The following is a 12,453-nucleotide window of genomic DNA, read 5'->3' as shown; positions in this document are numbered from 1 at the left end:
GCTGTCCCTGAAGGCTATAATTGCCTGACAGTCTAAGAAAGCATTGTCCAGCACTTAATTTGGACAGAGGACTAAACTCTGGAGGGTTACCCCTACAAAATGGAGGGAAGCATTTGTTTTAAATGTAAGTAGAATGAGGGAGTTGATATAAAAAGTTTATTTTTTTTCAGCTTTTGAGAGTTGCACTTCTATTTTGTACATTCTTTCCCGATTCTTTCCTTCTTGGTCTAAATTCCCGACTGGCACATTTTTCTTGGTTAGAAGGACTGGGTTATTTGCTTCTGGATTTAAACTTTGCCTTGTATTTAATGTGTCTGTTTGGGTCACTGTGCAATCCACCAAGGTGGATTTGGTACTTGAAGCGGTGAGTCTTATGAAGCCAAACCTAGGATCCTTATGATGACAACGGCATCCTAATGGAGGGCTATTCAGAAGAGTCGCTGCTGGTCTGCTAAAGCAAGTGTTAAGATTTCTAAATGGTGTTTATGTATGTTATCATCTAACTTGTATAAAGTTGAGTCTCTGAAACTACCTGTCTGCAGATCAGATGCATGTGATGTTCATATCAAATAACTGCATGTATTGGTAGGCAGACATCACTACTGAAGTAATTTGTGGGGGAAGCAAATGGTACCTCATAGCTATTAACCGAAAAGTTAATATTCTTCTGCTAATGAGAAAGTGTCTTTATTGTTGCCTCTTAATCTATAGACTGGAAGTTCAGGGATAACACAACCTCTATGGTATTAGAAAAAAGCCTTTCTTTTTAACAGCACTAGAATAATGTTACTAATAAATGTAAGACAGCTGCTACTTTCATGATATTTGAAACAGGATCTACTCTGTATTTAATGAGAGTACATGATATGTTTAAACAAGGTGAAATTCCAGTCTTTTTTTCAGTTTCACTGTCTCTGACGCTTCAGAGGAGTAACAGTAATAGCAGCAACCTTCCTTATAGCTGCTGGGGCCAGAACCCAACTCTGAACATCTCTCTGGAGATGACTTGTCTCCTTCTATAGGCCTACCTTGCCAAGAAAGTTGTGTCCCCAGGCAGAAGTAATAATAGTGCTTCAGAAACTTTGACACTGAAGTGCTGATGATAGAACATGTAAAGTCAAATTAAATGGGGAGAAGCTCCTGATGCAGCCATCTTCCCGAGAGTTACCTTTGGTTAATCATTATCTTTGGAGCATGTAGGGGTAAAAATATAGTTAAGGAAAGAAGACTGAGTATTCTCAGTACCTCCTTTTTAATATCCCTTCTGCACAATGGAATTTGACTTTGCATTCATATAGTATGCATCTACTGATAGGCAGCCAGCCCTTGCTGGGTTTTGAGCTAATGAGTTCAGCTGCTTCTAATATCTACTTCTTGGTTCTGCTGTTGGCCGCAGAAACACCAACCATAATGAAGGCTGGATGCCAGCTTCAGTTTCAATGCCTCTGTCAGCATTTTAGAGGAACTGATTTGAGGACTGAAACTTGCAGAGCTATGGAGTTATAATGTGCTGTATTCTCCATACTGGAAGATCTACAAGGAAAAAACATTTGTGATGTAAGAAGTGCCTTTGTACAGTTTTATTTCCGTTTGAGCTAAAGATGTGGTGGCCAAACTGTGTTTGTAAACTATGTTCAGTCATCATGTCTCTTTATGAGACTCTCTCCTAGCAGAATAGAGCAGTTCCAGAGATGGTAGTCTTCTTCATGCACCTGCTTTGCTTACAGTAATAATGTCTAATAAATGTAGCTGTGACCAAAGGGAGACATTGGTGGTGATGTAGACTACAAAGTGGGGAAATGGTATCTGGCTTGAGCTCAGCTGTAACTGTTGTGCTGTGTGTGCTTACATAACATGCTTTGTGTGCATGCTAAAGGGAATGGTACTTACCTAGGAGACAGTGTTCGGCTTACAAAGTTGTCTTTGGTAAGACTTGATACCCACTTGTTGCAGTGGGCAGTCTCTGGCATGTATAGGAAGTTTTGTCTTATTGTGAAGAATGGGTGATGAGGGGAGAAGATGTGGGTTTTATCTTGTCAGTTTGGGGTGTTTGGAAAGCTTATCAACTGACTCGGAGACTCCATTTAAGGTAGGTGCCCAGCTCTTCAGCATAATGCTGTGGAAGTAAAGGGCAAAGTTCTTTGAGTTCTTGAAAGACAGAATGAGAAGGTGCTTAAGAAAAGGAGGTCTGAATGAATTGATGTCAGGTGATGATGACAAATTTTAGGGGGGTTGGATTTAATAGGAAGCCCTTTATACCTATCAGGCTACTGATGGAAAATCAACAGAATTTGTACTTCATCAAACAGATTATTCATTTAAGAATGCTCCAGCAAAACTCAGTTGTCATCACACATGCTTGCAGTTTACGTGTATCCCCACAGCACATAGCGAAGACTCTTGTGAAGGCTTATAACAAGACTCTTCTGCCTTTTGGAACAAGGAAGCGTTATGCTGTTCGTTACAGCATAGTGAACAGTATTACTGTAATGCTGGCAAACTTGCACTAGTAGAAATTTTAAGACAAATTCAAGACAGGCTGCAGAAAGGTTCTAGTGGAATTATTAGGAAGAAACTAAATATAGGCAGAGAGGAAACTAAATATAGGTGGAAGGGAGCCTACAAGAAAGTGGGAGAGAGACTATTTAGAAGAGCATGTAGAAGAGCCTGACAGGACAAGGGGGAATGCATCCAAAGTGAGAACAGGTTTAGATTAGATATTAGGAAGAATTTCTTTACTGTGAGGGTGGTGAAGCACTGAAACAGGTTGCCCAGAGAAGTTGTGGATGCCCCATTCTGGAAGTGTTTAAGACCAGGTTGGGTGGGGCTTGGAGCAACTTGGTTTAGTGTGAGGTGTCCCTGCCCGTGGCAGGGGCGTGGGAACTAGAGGTTATTTAAGGTCCCTTTCAACTCAAGCCATTCTATGATTACTGTGAATTATGCAGCCAGATCTAATTAGGTAAACTTCCATCTTCTAACACTTCAAAAGCTCAGAAGTGATGGCCCCACAACTTGCACATTGTGTCTACAGTACTCCGAGCTCTTGTAAATGGGGAAGAAGGTTTCCTAGGCTGACTGCGTAGCCAGTCCTACTAAAAGTAGTACAAGGGGGGCAATAGGGTCAAGAAAGTGTTATTTCTTAGCCACTTTCTGTAAGTGACTAGACTTCCCATATCAGTGCACAGAACTGTATGAGCCCTGGAACTGACTTTCTGTGGTTTATACATTGGAGGGTAAGAAAGTATGTATTTCAACCTCCTCCATGATTCAAGAGAATTGGGGCCAATAGTGTGCAATGGGTTAAAATGCAATGGTTTAAAGCATTTAGTGTGCTAACACTTGTGTAAACACAGGGATGGCTATTTCTGGAAATCCTGCTTGAGATACTGTCCTTTGTTGAAGTATACACCTGGTATTACTTCTACCCTTCTGCTTTTCTGAGAGCTTCATTTGAGAAAAACATATCCCATTACAATGGAATAGCTGACTTCTCACCTAATGACAGCACAAAGTTGTAATCCTGCTGCATTTGCCAGGGGAGATCCACAGCCTCCACTGAGTAACCATAACCTCCATATACTGAAGTGGGGGTTATGGTTACTCAGAGATTACCTTGGCACAAATTACACAGAAGGATGTTTTTAGTTTGGCTTTTTGAGTTATGCTGAATAAGCACAGGACTCCTTAAACCAGATCATGTTATTAAACAATACAATTGACTGAAGCCAAGATTCCACATTTTATATTGCACTGGGTCTGGCTGAGCTGGAGTTCATTTCCCCATATAGCCCTCACAGTGCTGTGCTTGGTAGCTAGAAGGGTGTTGATAACACACTGGTGTTTTGGCTCCTGCTGGGCACAGCATCAGCACTGTAACATTCCTTCCTCAGTTGAGGGCAAGATCCTGGGAGGGGACACAGGTAAGCCAGCTGACCCAAACTGACCAAAGGGATATTCCATATCATATGATGTCAGCTTGGATATAAAAGCTAAGGCAAGGAGCAGGAAGGCAGGCATTCCTTGTCTCCAATGGCTGCCTGCTAAGGAACCAATATGTGTGCTGAAGCCCTGCTTCTCGGGAGTGGCTGACCGTCACTGCTGATGGGAAGCAGAGAATAAACCTTGTTATTTTCTGCTTCGCTTCTGCATGTGCAAGCTTTTGCTTTTGCTTTAGTAAACTGCCTTATCCCAACCCACAAGTAGTTTTCCATCTTATTCTTTCTCCTCTTTTCTGATGGGAAAGGGGAGTGATAGAGAGGCTGGGTGGGCACTTCGTGTCCAGCCAAGTTCAACCTACTACATATATCAATGGAATTTTTCTTGGGGAGAAGTTCATTGCCTCTCTGCTCTAACATTTGGACTTTCTATCTGGTTCAACATGTATAGTAGCAAAGGTAAAGAGAAGAAATAGTCCAAGTTAACCATGCTTTGTCTTGTCAATGTGTTTGACAAATTAAATTTAATCTCAAGTTTGTTCTAGGCTTACATGTCACCTTTGCTGCATGAACAATCTGAGTAGGAGAGTGAGCTTTGACAGAAGCTGAATTATTTCAAAGGAATTAAATCAGTATTTACATTAATACCACCAAAATTACTAGAAAGGTTTAGAAGTTGTGTGTTAGAAATGTGAGACTTAAGATGAAAATTCCGTTTTGTATTTGAGTTTTGGTTTCCTCCTCTGTTCAGATGATTGGTATACTGATCTGTGGTACAACTTATGAAATACTTAAACTTGAGATTTACAAAATTGAAGTTACATTTTTATAAAGGTGATACAGGCATGTGGATAAAAATTGTGTGGAAAAGGGATTATTTTAAAATCTGAAATTAACTTCTTTTCCTTGATGTCTCTGGCATTTTCTTTTCCACAAGCCAGCTGTACTTAATCGCTTGCATAAACTTGCACCTCTAAAGCAAAAAGATAAAATTTTAAAAGTTCACTCCCTGACTGCAATGCCTTTTTTTTTTTTTTCTATGAAAAACAAAATCATAGCAACAAAAAGCCCAGACAACTGCTCTGGGATGAGGCCCAAATCTAAGGGTTTCTCCTGAACCCTTGGCGGGCACTTCAAATACTCCGTTAGGCAGCTTTTCTAGATCAAGTACCTCATCTTCTAAAAGCAGAGCACAGCTGCTGCATCATGTTTGGTGGTCAGTTTGTGAAGAAAACTAAAGCATTAGTTCTTAGCTAGAAGTCATCTAACAGATGAAGTACAATAATTAAGTGCTGTCCTTCATTGTAGTGATGTGGTGGACACCAGGTGCCCACCCAGCTGCTCTATCACTCCACCTCCTAGCTGGACAAGGGAGAGAGTAAACAACTTGTGGGTTGGGATAAGGCAGTTTATTTAAAGCAAAAGCAAAGTGGAAGCTTGTGTGCACAAAAGCGAAGCGGAATATAACAAGGTTTATTCTCTGCTTCCCATCAGCAGTGACGGTCAGCCACTCCCGAGAAGCAGGGCTTCAGCACACATATTGGTTCCTTAGCAGGCAGCCATTGGAGACAAGGAATGCCTGCCTTCCTGCTCCTTGCCTTAGCTTTTATATCCAAGCTGACATCATATGATATGGAATATCCCTTTGGTCAGTTTGGGTCAGCTGGCTTACCTGTGTCCCCTCCCAGGATCTTGCCCTCAACTGAGGAAGGAATGTTACAGTGCTGATGCTGTGCCCAGCAGGAGCCAAAACACCAGTGTGTTATCAACACCCTTCTAGCTACCAATGCAAAGCACAGCACTGTGAGGGCTATATGGGGAAATGAACTCCAGCTCAGCCAGACCCAGTACAAGTGGCTTGCACAAAACAAAGATCAAGGGAGGATAGTGTGGGGAAAGGGAGAATCATGGTAGAAAAAAGAGATTTTTAGCCTATAAGATCAAAAACTGTCTTGAATTCAACTAATGCAAATGAATCTAGAGTTTGCTGGCTCTGCAGTGTGATCCCATATGTTTGCCCAGCCTTTACCATCCTCAAGCACAGGCTGTGTACTTCAAACCCGTTCTTACTTGCACAGCTGTGAGCCTGGGGTTGAAACATAAGTGGTGCTTTAACTTAGGCTAGACTCCTCACTTTGCAGGAGGGATGAATGGAGGAATAAAAGTATTATAATACCAGTCTTGTAAGTACCTTCTACCTGAGGAAAGTGCTGTGCCCGTCTAAAATCTGTTGGGAATACCTTAAGTCTTAGTATAAAACTGTAGGATACTAGAAAAACCCACACAAGGACTGGAACTTGTTAAGATGCAGGACTTTGAGAAACTTTGGTTTAAGAATGTGATTTTAAGACAAAGTAATCCAGATGCCAGTGAAGTACAAACTTGTGAGCATTTCCAAAAAAGAGTATATTAAATAGATTGATCTCTTCTTCCCCCTTCCCCAAAACACATGACAGACTTCCCAGGAAGCTCACTTCAAAAGCCTTTTTTCACTTGATAGGTTCTGAGGCTGTGTGGGCACTTCCAGGATAGAGGCTGGACAGCCTGGTCAGATGTTCAAGTTGTGGTGACTGGCTGGTTGATATCTTTCTGCACATGTGAGATTGCAAGCCCTGACAGTCCTTTCTCTGACAGAGTTTTTAAGGATTTCAAAGTCTCTTCTTTGTGTTCCTAGAGGCCAGGTGTTTTGGGTCTCTAGCTCAGAACAGGATCTTTGACCCTGTGAGGCATGCTAGACTTATGGTTCTGTGGCAGGAAACTTGGCTGAAGTCCAAAACCAGTGGTCAAAGTTGAAGTCCTTGTGCCCTGTGGGCAACCCGCCGTGGGGCTGAGAATCTAGCCATGATTAAAACTGGGACTTGTTTCCAGCTCTGCCTCCAGAATGGCTGGTTGCACCAGTTTGGAGCCTGAAACTAAGGCATAAAAATGTGAAATGCTTCTTTCCAACAGCAAAAGAATGCCCAGAAGTTTATACTTTCCATTAATGTATAAAGTGGTATGGTATTCCTGGGAATTTCTCCCTGGGAAGGACCTGCTCATTTGTACTTAAGTCGGGCCAGTCTGAGGGCTTAGAGTCAGAGTGGGTGATCTGATTATACCTAGGTCAATCACTCTTTCCCAAAATGTATTCTAAGGGTCTGCAAACTTGAAGTCTGCCAAAACAGGAGTAAAACATGTGCTGTTTTCTCCATTTCAGTTTTGTTAGGCAGCAGCACTCTTCAGTGCTAATTGGAAGCAAAGCTGCTAAATAGCAGAGGCACCTCTGTTTTGATCTGTAGTGAACTCTTTTCTTCTAGATTTGTTTCTCAATAGACTTCCACTTTCTCACGTTCATGTCATTTGTGTCCCTTCCTCCCTCTTTTCCCTGAAGCCATGCTAAAGCATGTTACCGTGGTACTACAATGCCTTGGCCCTTTCTCCTTCCCTCTGTCACAAAGGGCTGTGCTGTTCTGTTTGTTCTTATAATGTACCCAGATGGTGAACAGAATGAGTGACCACCAAGCTCATTTTCACTTGTGGGGTCAGACCTTTCTCTGCTAAATAACCCAAGTGTTCCCAGCTGCTGTGCAGCTGCAGGGAGTCTGCTTTCCTTCACAGGCATTAAAAACCCTTTAATCAGTGTTTGTTGTTTGTCAGCAGTGGTGTTGAGGTGTGGAGAAAAAGAACAGATATGCTTTGTTGGCAAAGTTAACTTCATTCTGACCTCTTATCTTTCCGTTTTCTTTTCAAGTCTGAAGAAGCAGAAAGTAGTTTAGAAAGTGGTTACTGCAAGCACCTGTGTAAATGTACTTGCTAAAGGAGGAGGTTTGTGTCCTTATACAGATAGAACACTTGACATTAAAATGATGCTCTGAGAGCTGCATTGAACTGGAAGCTTTTTAGGGCAGGGACTCAAACTGACTGGTATAGGAGCTGTGCAGATTCCCTTAGTGTAAACAAATGCTACAAGAATACAAATAGTGTTGCTTAATACTAGTGTTACTTACGCTTTATTTTAGTATTGAGTCTACATTCGGGGGACCCCATTTGCAATCTGGTCAATTTTAACTTTTTCCTGTTTTTAAAATAGATCAGTCCTTCTAGGTTTTGTGGGGGTTTGTGTTTGTGGGTTGTTTTTTTTGTGGTGGTGGCTTGTTTGTTTGGTTCTTCTTTCTAGATGAAGCTTGGAAACCTACTGGTGCTGCACATATTTGCAGAATTACTTTTTCCCCTGAGTCCTGTGTCTGCTCGTGTTGTGTGTCTGTTGTGTAGAGCACCAAGCATTGCTCTGTGAGTGGTGATTCGGTTATTTGCAAAGCCTGTGTGTGTGTGTGTCCTGAAGCTGTTAGGACATCAAGCTCTGATTTGAGCTTCAAGGGTCACCATAGGACATCTGGTGTTAAAGGCAGAATATGTACCTTGCCAGTCTTCCCCTGAAGGGACCAGAGACTCATGTTACTGCTCCAGCTTTATCTGGGGAGGGTGGGTAGCCAGGCATTAGGGTAACTTGTGCACAATTGCTCACAGCCCTCAGCCTGGCTCAGCAGTACCTCCTGCAGTGACCAAGGTGCTTTTCTGGAGCAGGGCTGTGTTCTTTGAAAAGCAATGACTGCTTGCTTGAAGTAGGAATAAAGAACTGGGGAGAAGTAACGTAAAGATTGTAGTCCTAGCTGTTGAAATTATAGATCCAAGTAGTCTCCCCATGGCAGATACATTTTGACATTCATCCTAGGTTTTTCTTCACGTAACTGAGGTTGCCTATGAGGGAGGGCAGATGTCATGCTCTCAAACAGGCAAAATGCTAGAAGGAAGACTTTCTGTGCTGGGCGGGAGGGGATGTACACTCAAAATAGCTAGTATATTAAATGTCTCTGGATAGTCTGTATTGATCATCACTTCTGTAGCATCAACTCTTACCAGCTAGAAATGGGACAAAGAAACACCATTTTACTATCTGAAAGGTGGCAGGGCTGCTGAGCAAAGACATGGGCTGTGAGCTACAGTGAAGCAGGTGTCCTACTGTAAGGGTGAGTTTTTGAAGCCTTCCGGATCTCCTGGAGGTATTGCTGGCCTTTCTGGCAGGGCTGTTTGCTTGCATGAGAAGAACCCCAATCAGACAGGCATGATCCTGGATTGGTCTTGAAATTAATGCAGACTTATACAGTTACAATTTCCCTGAACAAAACAAGCACCATCTTGTGCAACTACGTAAACCATAAACTTTTTGGCAAGGCAGGTGTGGCATCTTCAGTGTCTGGAAAGCACCTAACATGCTGTGTGGGCTCCCTACTGTAATCCAAATTACAAATGCTAAAAAGGCTTTGATTTTTTTTTTTTTTTTTTTTTGTAATAACATGATTCTTGGCTGAATTTGGGCAGGCAAGAACTTCATGGCCTGCACTGGGGTGCTCTACATGTTTCCTCAGGCCCTCATAATTAATCAATGTCGAGCTGTTTCTCTATCTGCAGGGAGGCACCGGAGGAAAGCTTTTCCACAGCCTTAGGTTTAACTTGTTTGTCAGCCCCTAGAATAACCCTCTGTTCTTCAGAGATGCCCTTTCTGGAAGAAGGGGTGTTCCTGGTGCCCAAGGTCCCTCTATACTAAGTGCTTTTGTACAGGCTGTGGAAGGCTTAAGTGAGTTTTTTTGATACAAGATGACTTTCAATAAGTTGATAATATGGTTTAATGCTGAGAACCAGTGTTCTAGCTTTTTCATTGCACCTCTGGATAACTCAGATCTGTGGAACTCAGCTTCTGACACAAGGAATTTGTGAAAAGTTTTATGCCAGTAGCTCAAGCCCTCAGCTTGGAAGATATGTGTGTTCCTTCTAAACCAGAATGGCTTCTGTGTTAAATTGAATATTTAATTGTTGCATGTGCACCATCCTATCCTACCAGGCAGTTCTGCTCTTAAGTCTGTTTATTCATACAGACAGCTGAAAAGCCTTGAGTCTTTCAGGATCCCTGGCATCACATGCTGGGAAAAAGCTTCAGCATCTTCAATCTGCTGCTCTTTGCTGTATGTTTACAGTCACAGGTTATCATTGCATTTTGGGGGCTACAGAAAGACATTACTGTAGCCAGAGCAATTTCAAGCTAACTTGTGATAATCCAGCCCTTAAAAAGAAAAAAATCTGGTCCAGCTTTACAGTGTTTTTTATAGTCTAGTCCGGTCTCTATAAACCATATAAAATTGCCTTTTTAAAGGGTTAAATTTTCCAATTTCCCATTTGGAACAGGTGTTGCCAGGTTATAGAAAGTGTTGCAGAAAAGGAACAAAAACATTTTAAAAACACTATGCTGCTACAAATTTTGCTGAGTCTCTGACAGATGAGATTTTGAAAAAAAGTTTACCCCACCGAAAGTAAAAAAAAAAAAAAAAAAAAAAAAAAAAAAAAAAAAAAAGAAAAAAAAAAAAGAAAAAAAAAGGCAAACCTTGTTTACTTTTCCCAGGTGTCGTGTTTTTAATAATGCATCAGTCTTCAAAAGATCGAGCAGTATGAAACTTCTCAATTGCTTTTCATTTAACTGGGGGGGAGAAAGGGGTGAAGAATTTTTTTTTTTTTAATATAAAAAAAACCAAACCAACAACCAAATTTCAGAGATGCATGTTCTCAGAGTGGTTAAAAACCAACCCAAACTAGACTTCAGGCAGTGTTTTTTCAACAGCTTTAACCTCCAAGCATTGAGTATACAGCTTTGTAGGAAACTGTAACACCAAGGTGATTATGGCAATGACTCACACTTCCCTGTAAGGCATCCAGCTATCAACACACTTGGGGAGCTGTGGCTTTGTGCATGCATGCAGGGTGTCAGTCAATGCCCACTTGCCAGCCAGCTCTGAGCTGCTGAGCTCATAACTGCTTTGACAGCAAACTGGGATATCAGTGTGTTAGAGAGCAGTTTTGGTGCCCCCAGGCTTGTGAGAGGTTTTAGAAATGGAAGCTAGAGAAAAGGAAATGCAAGGCAGGTTTAATTTCCCTTTTCTTTGCTTAATCCTCGTGTAACTTCTTTGAAGAGTCCCCTGAAATCCCCTGAGCAGGTGTTTGGGTTGGGCTAATAGTTAAACCACTTAGAGAAGTAACATGGGAAGTGAAAAGGGCTGTCCCAGTTTGAGACAATTTGGAGGGATGGAGACCTCGGACAGAAGTCTCCTTCCTCGGATTCAATACCCCTGGTTTCTCCAACAGAGAGACAGAGAAAAAGAGAGCAAATAACTCTTTATGAAGAAGAATGCTAATAACAATACTGTTAAAACTGGGTTAAACCAACTGATGAGGAGAAACTTCCCAAGCCCTGCCCACCGGACCAAACTGAGATGGTGGCCGGCTTCCCCCACCTGGAAAAAACACTTCTGACCACAGGACAGAGACAGGATGGCTGTCCTTCCATGTGGTTCACTTATCTCAAGCCTGGAAAACCTGGCAGGAACAGTCAGAGAGTCAGTGCTAGCAGGAAATTGCAGATAGCTAGGAGTTGGTACCTGCAGATGCTTGTGTGGAGCTGGAGCGAGGCTGCGATGCTGGTACAGGCAGTCAGAGAAGGGCTGCGGACCCCTCAGGCAACTGGAAGGACCTGAAAGACACTAATTGCATCCAGCAATTAGACTTGGTTGTTGCAATTTCGATGTTTGTCAGTCGAAGTGGTGATTGTCAGAGTGGAAGTTGCTGCTGATTGAGCCACGAGCACCAATAGTCCAGTCTCTGACAGCACCTGGGCGGCCACTGCAGGTGGTTGAATGTTTGAGTCATTAATCACAGCAGTTCAGTCTCTTTGAAGATGGCAAAACACCAAAAAGCCAAAAAGGCATATTTGGAGAAAAAAAGAAAAGGAAAGATGGATACCAAAATTTTTGTGTAAGGAGGCAGGACAGGCTGCTACTATCATGTCTTGCCAAAACTTTGTGCTGGTGTTTATGGAAAGAAGGCTGTCAGTTGGGATCCTCAGGAAGACAGTAAACACTTGGGAAAGAGGCTGGGGTGTCCCTATAGGCAGCTCAGAGTAGAGCTGAGGGTACAGCAGATGAGATGTTGGGATTTGCAGGAAACAAGCAGACAGAAGAGGGGGACCCATTCATGTGCATTGTGGGTTTCCCTATTTCCAAAAATGAGGCAGAAACCAAGCTGTCTTCAGAGAATTAAGACAATAGTGATTGTGATATGGAGGAAATGATCTGGGTGAGAAATTGGGAGGTTGGGATTGTTCAAATTAGGAGACTGACAAGGAGTGCCACGTTTATACAAAATGGGATGCATCCTAATAGGATTTTCAGGAAGAAGTAGTATTCAAAAAGATAACAAATTTAAATTTCTGAAAGGACATAGGTTTTCATGTAGTGTGTAATTAAATTGTGGGATACATGGAATGCAGTTGTCAGCTGTGCTGGATGTCATCAGGAAGGAACAAAAGGCGACTTTGGGAATGTGCAGGTATGCCCTTGTATGTGATATCCACAGATGATATAAGCAATGCTTTAAAAACCAAATATCTAGTGATATAAAGCTGGCCATATGTGTGGCTCAACTACTAAGGCCAATC

The 12,453-nt window shown here is 42.2% G+C and overlaps 1 protein-coding gene across 10 annotated transcripts in view; it reads left to right on the top strand.

The window, feature by feature from the left end:
• SMOC1 (SPARC related modular calcium binding 1) overlaps nucleotides 1-12,453 on the top strand; it is a 135,451-nt gene that overhangs the window by 31,743 nt on the left and 91,255 nt on the right. The window lies entirely within an intron of this gene.

The sequence above is a fragment of the Lepidothrix coronata genome, unplaced genomic scaffold (genome assembly GCF_001604755.1).
Source record: "Lepidothrix coronata isolate B3197 unplaced genomic scaffold, Lepidothrix_coronata-1.0 Scaffold182, whole genome shotgun sequence".
Lineage (NCBI taxonomy): Eukaryota > Metazoa > Chordata > Aves > Passeriformes > Pipridae > Lepidothrix > Lepidothrix coronata.
Note: the sequence above shows the minus strand (reverse complement) of the source record. Positions and strands in the feature narration are given on the sequence as shown.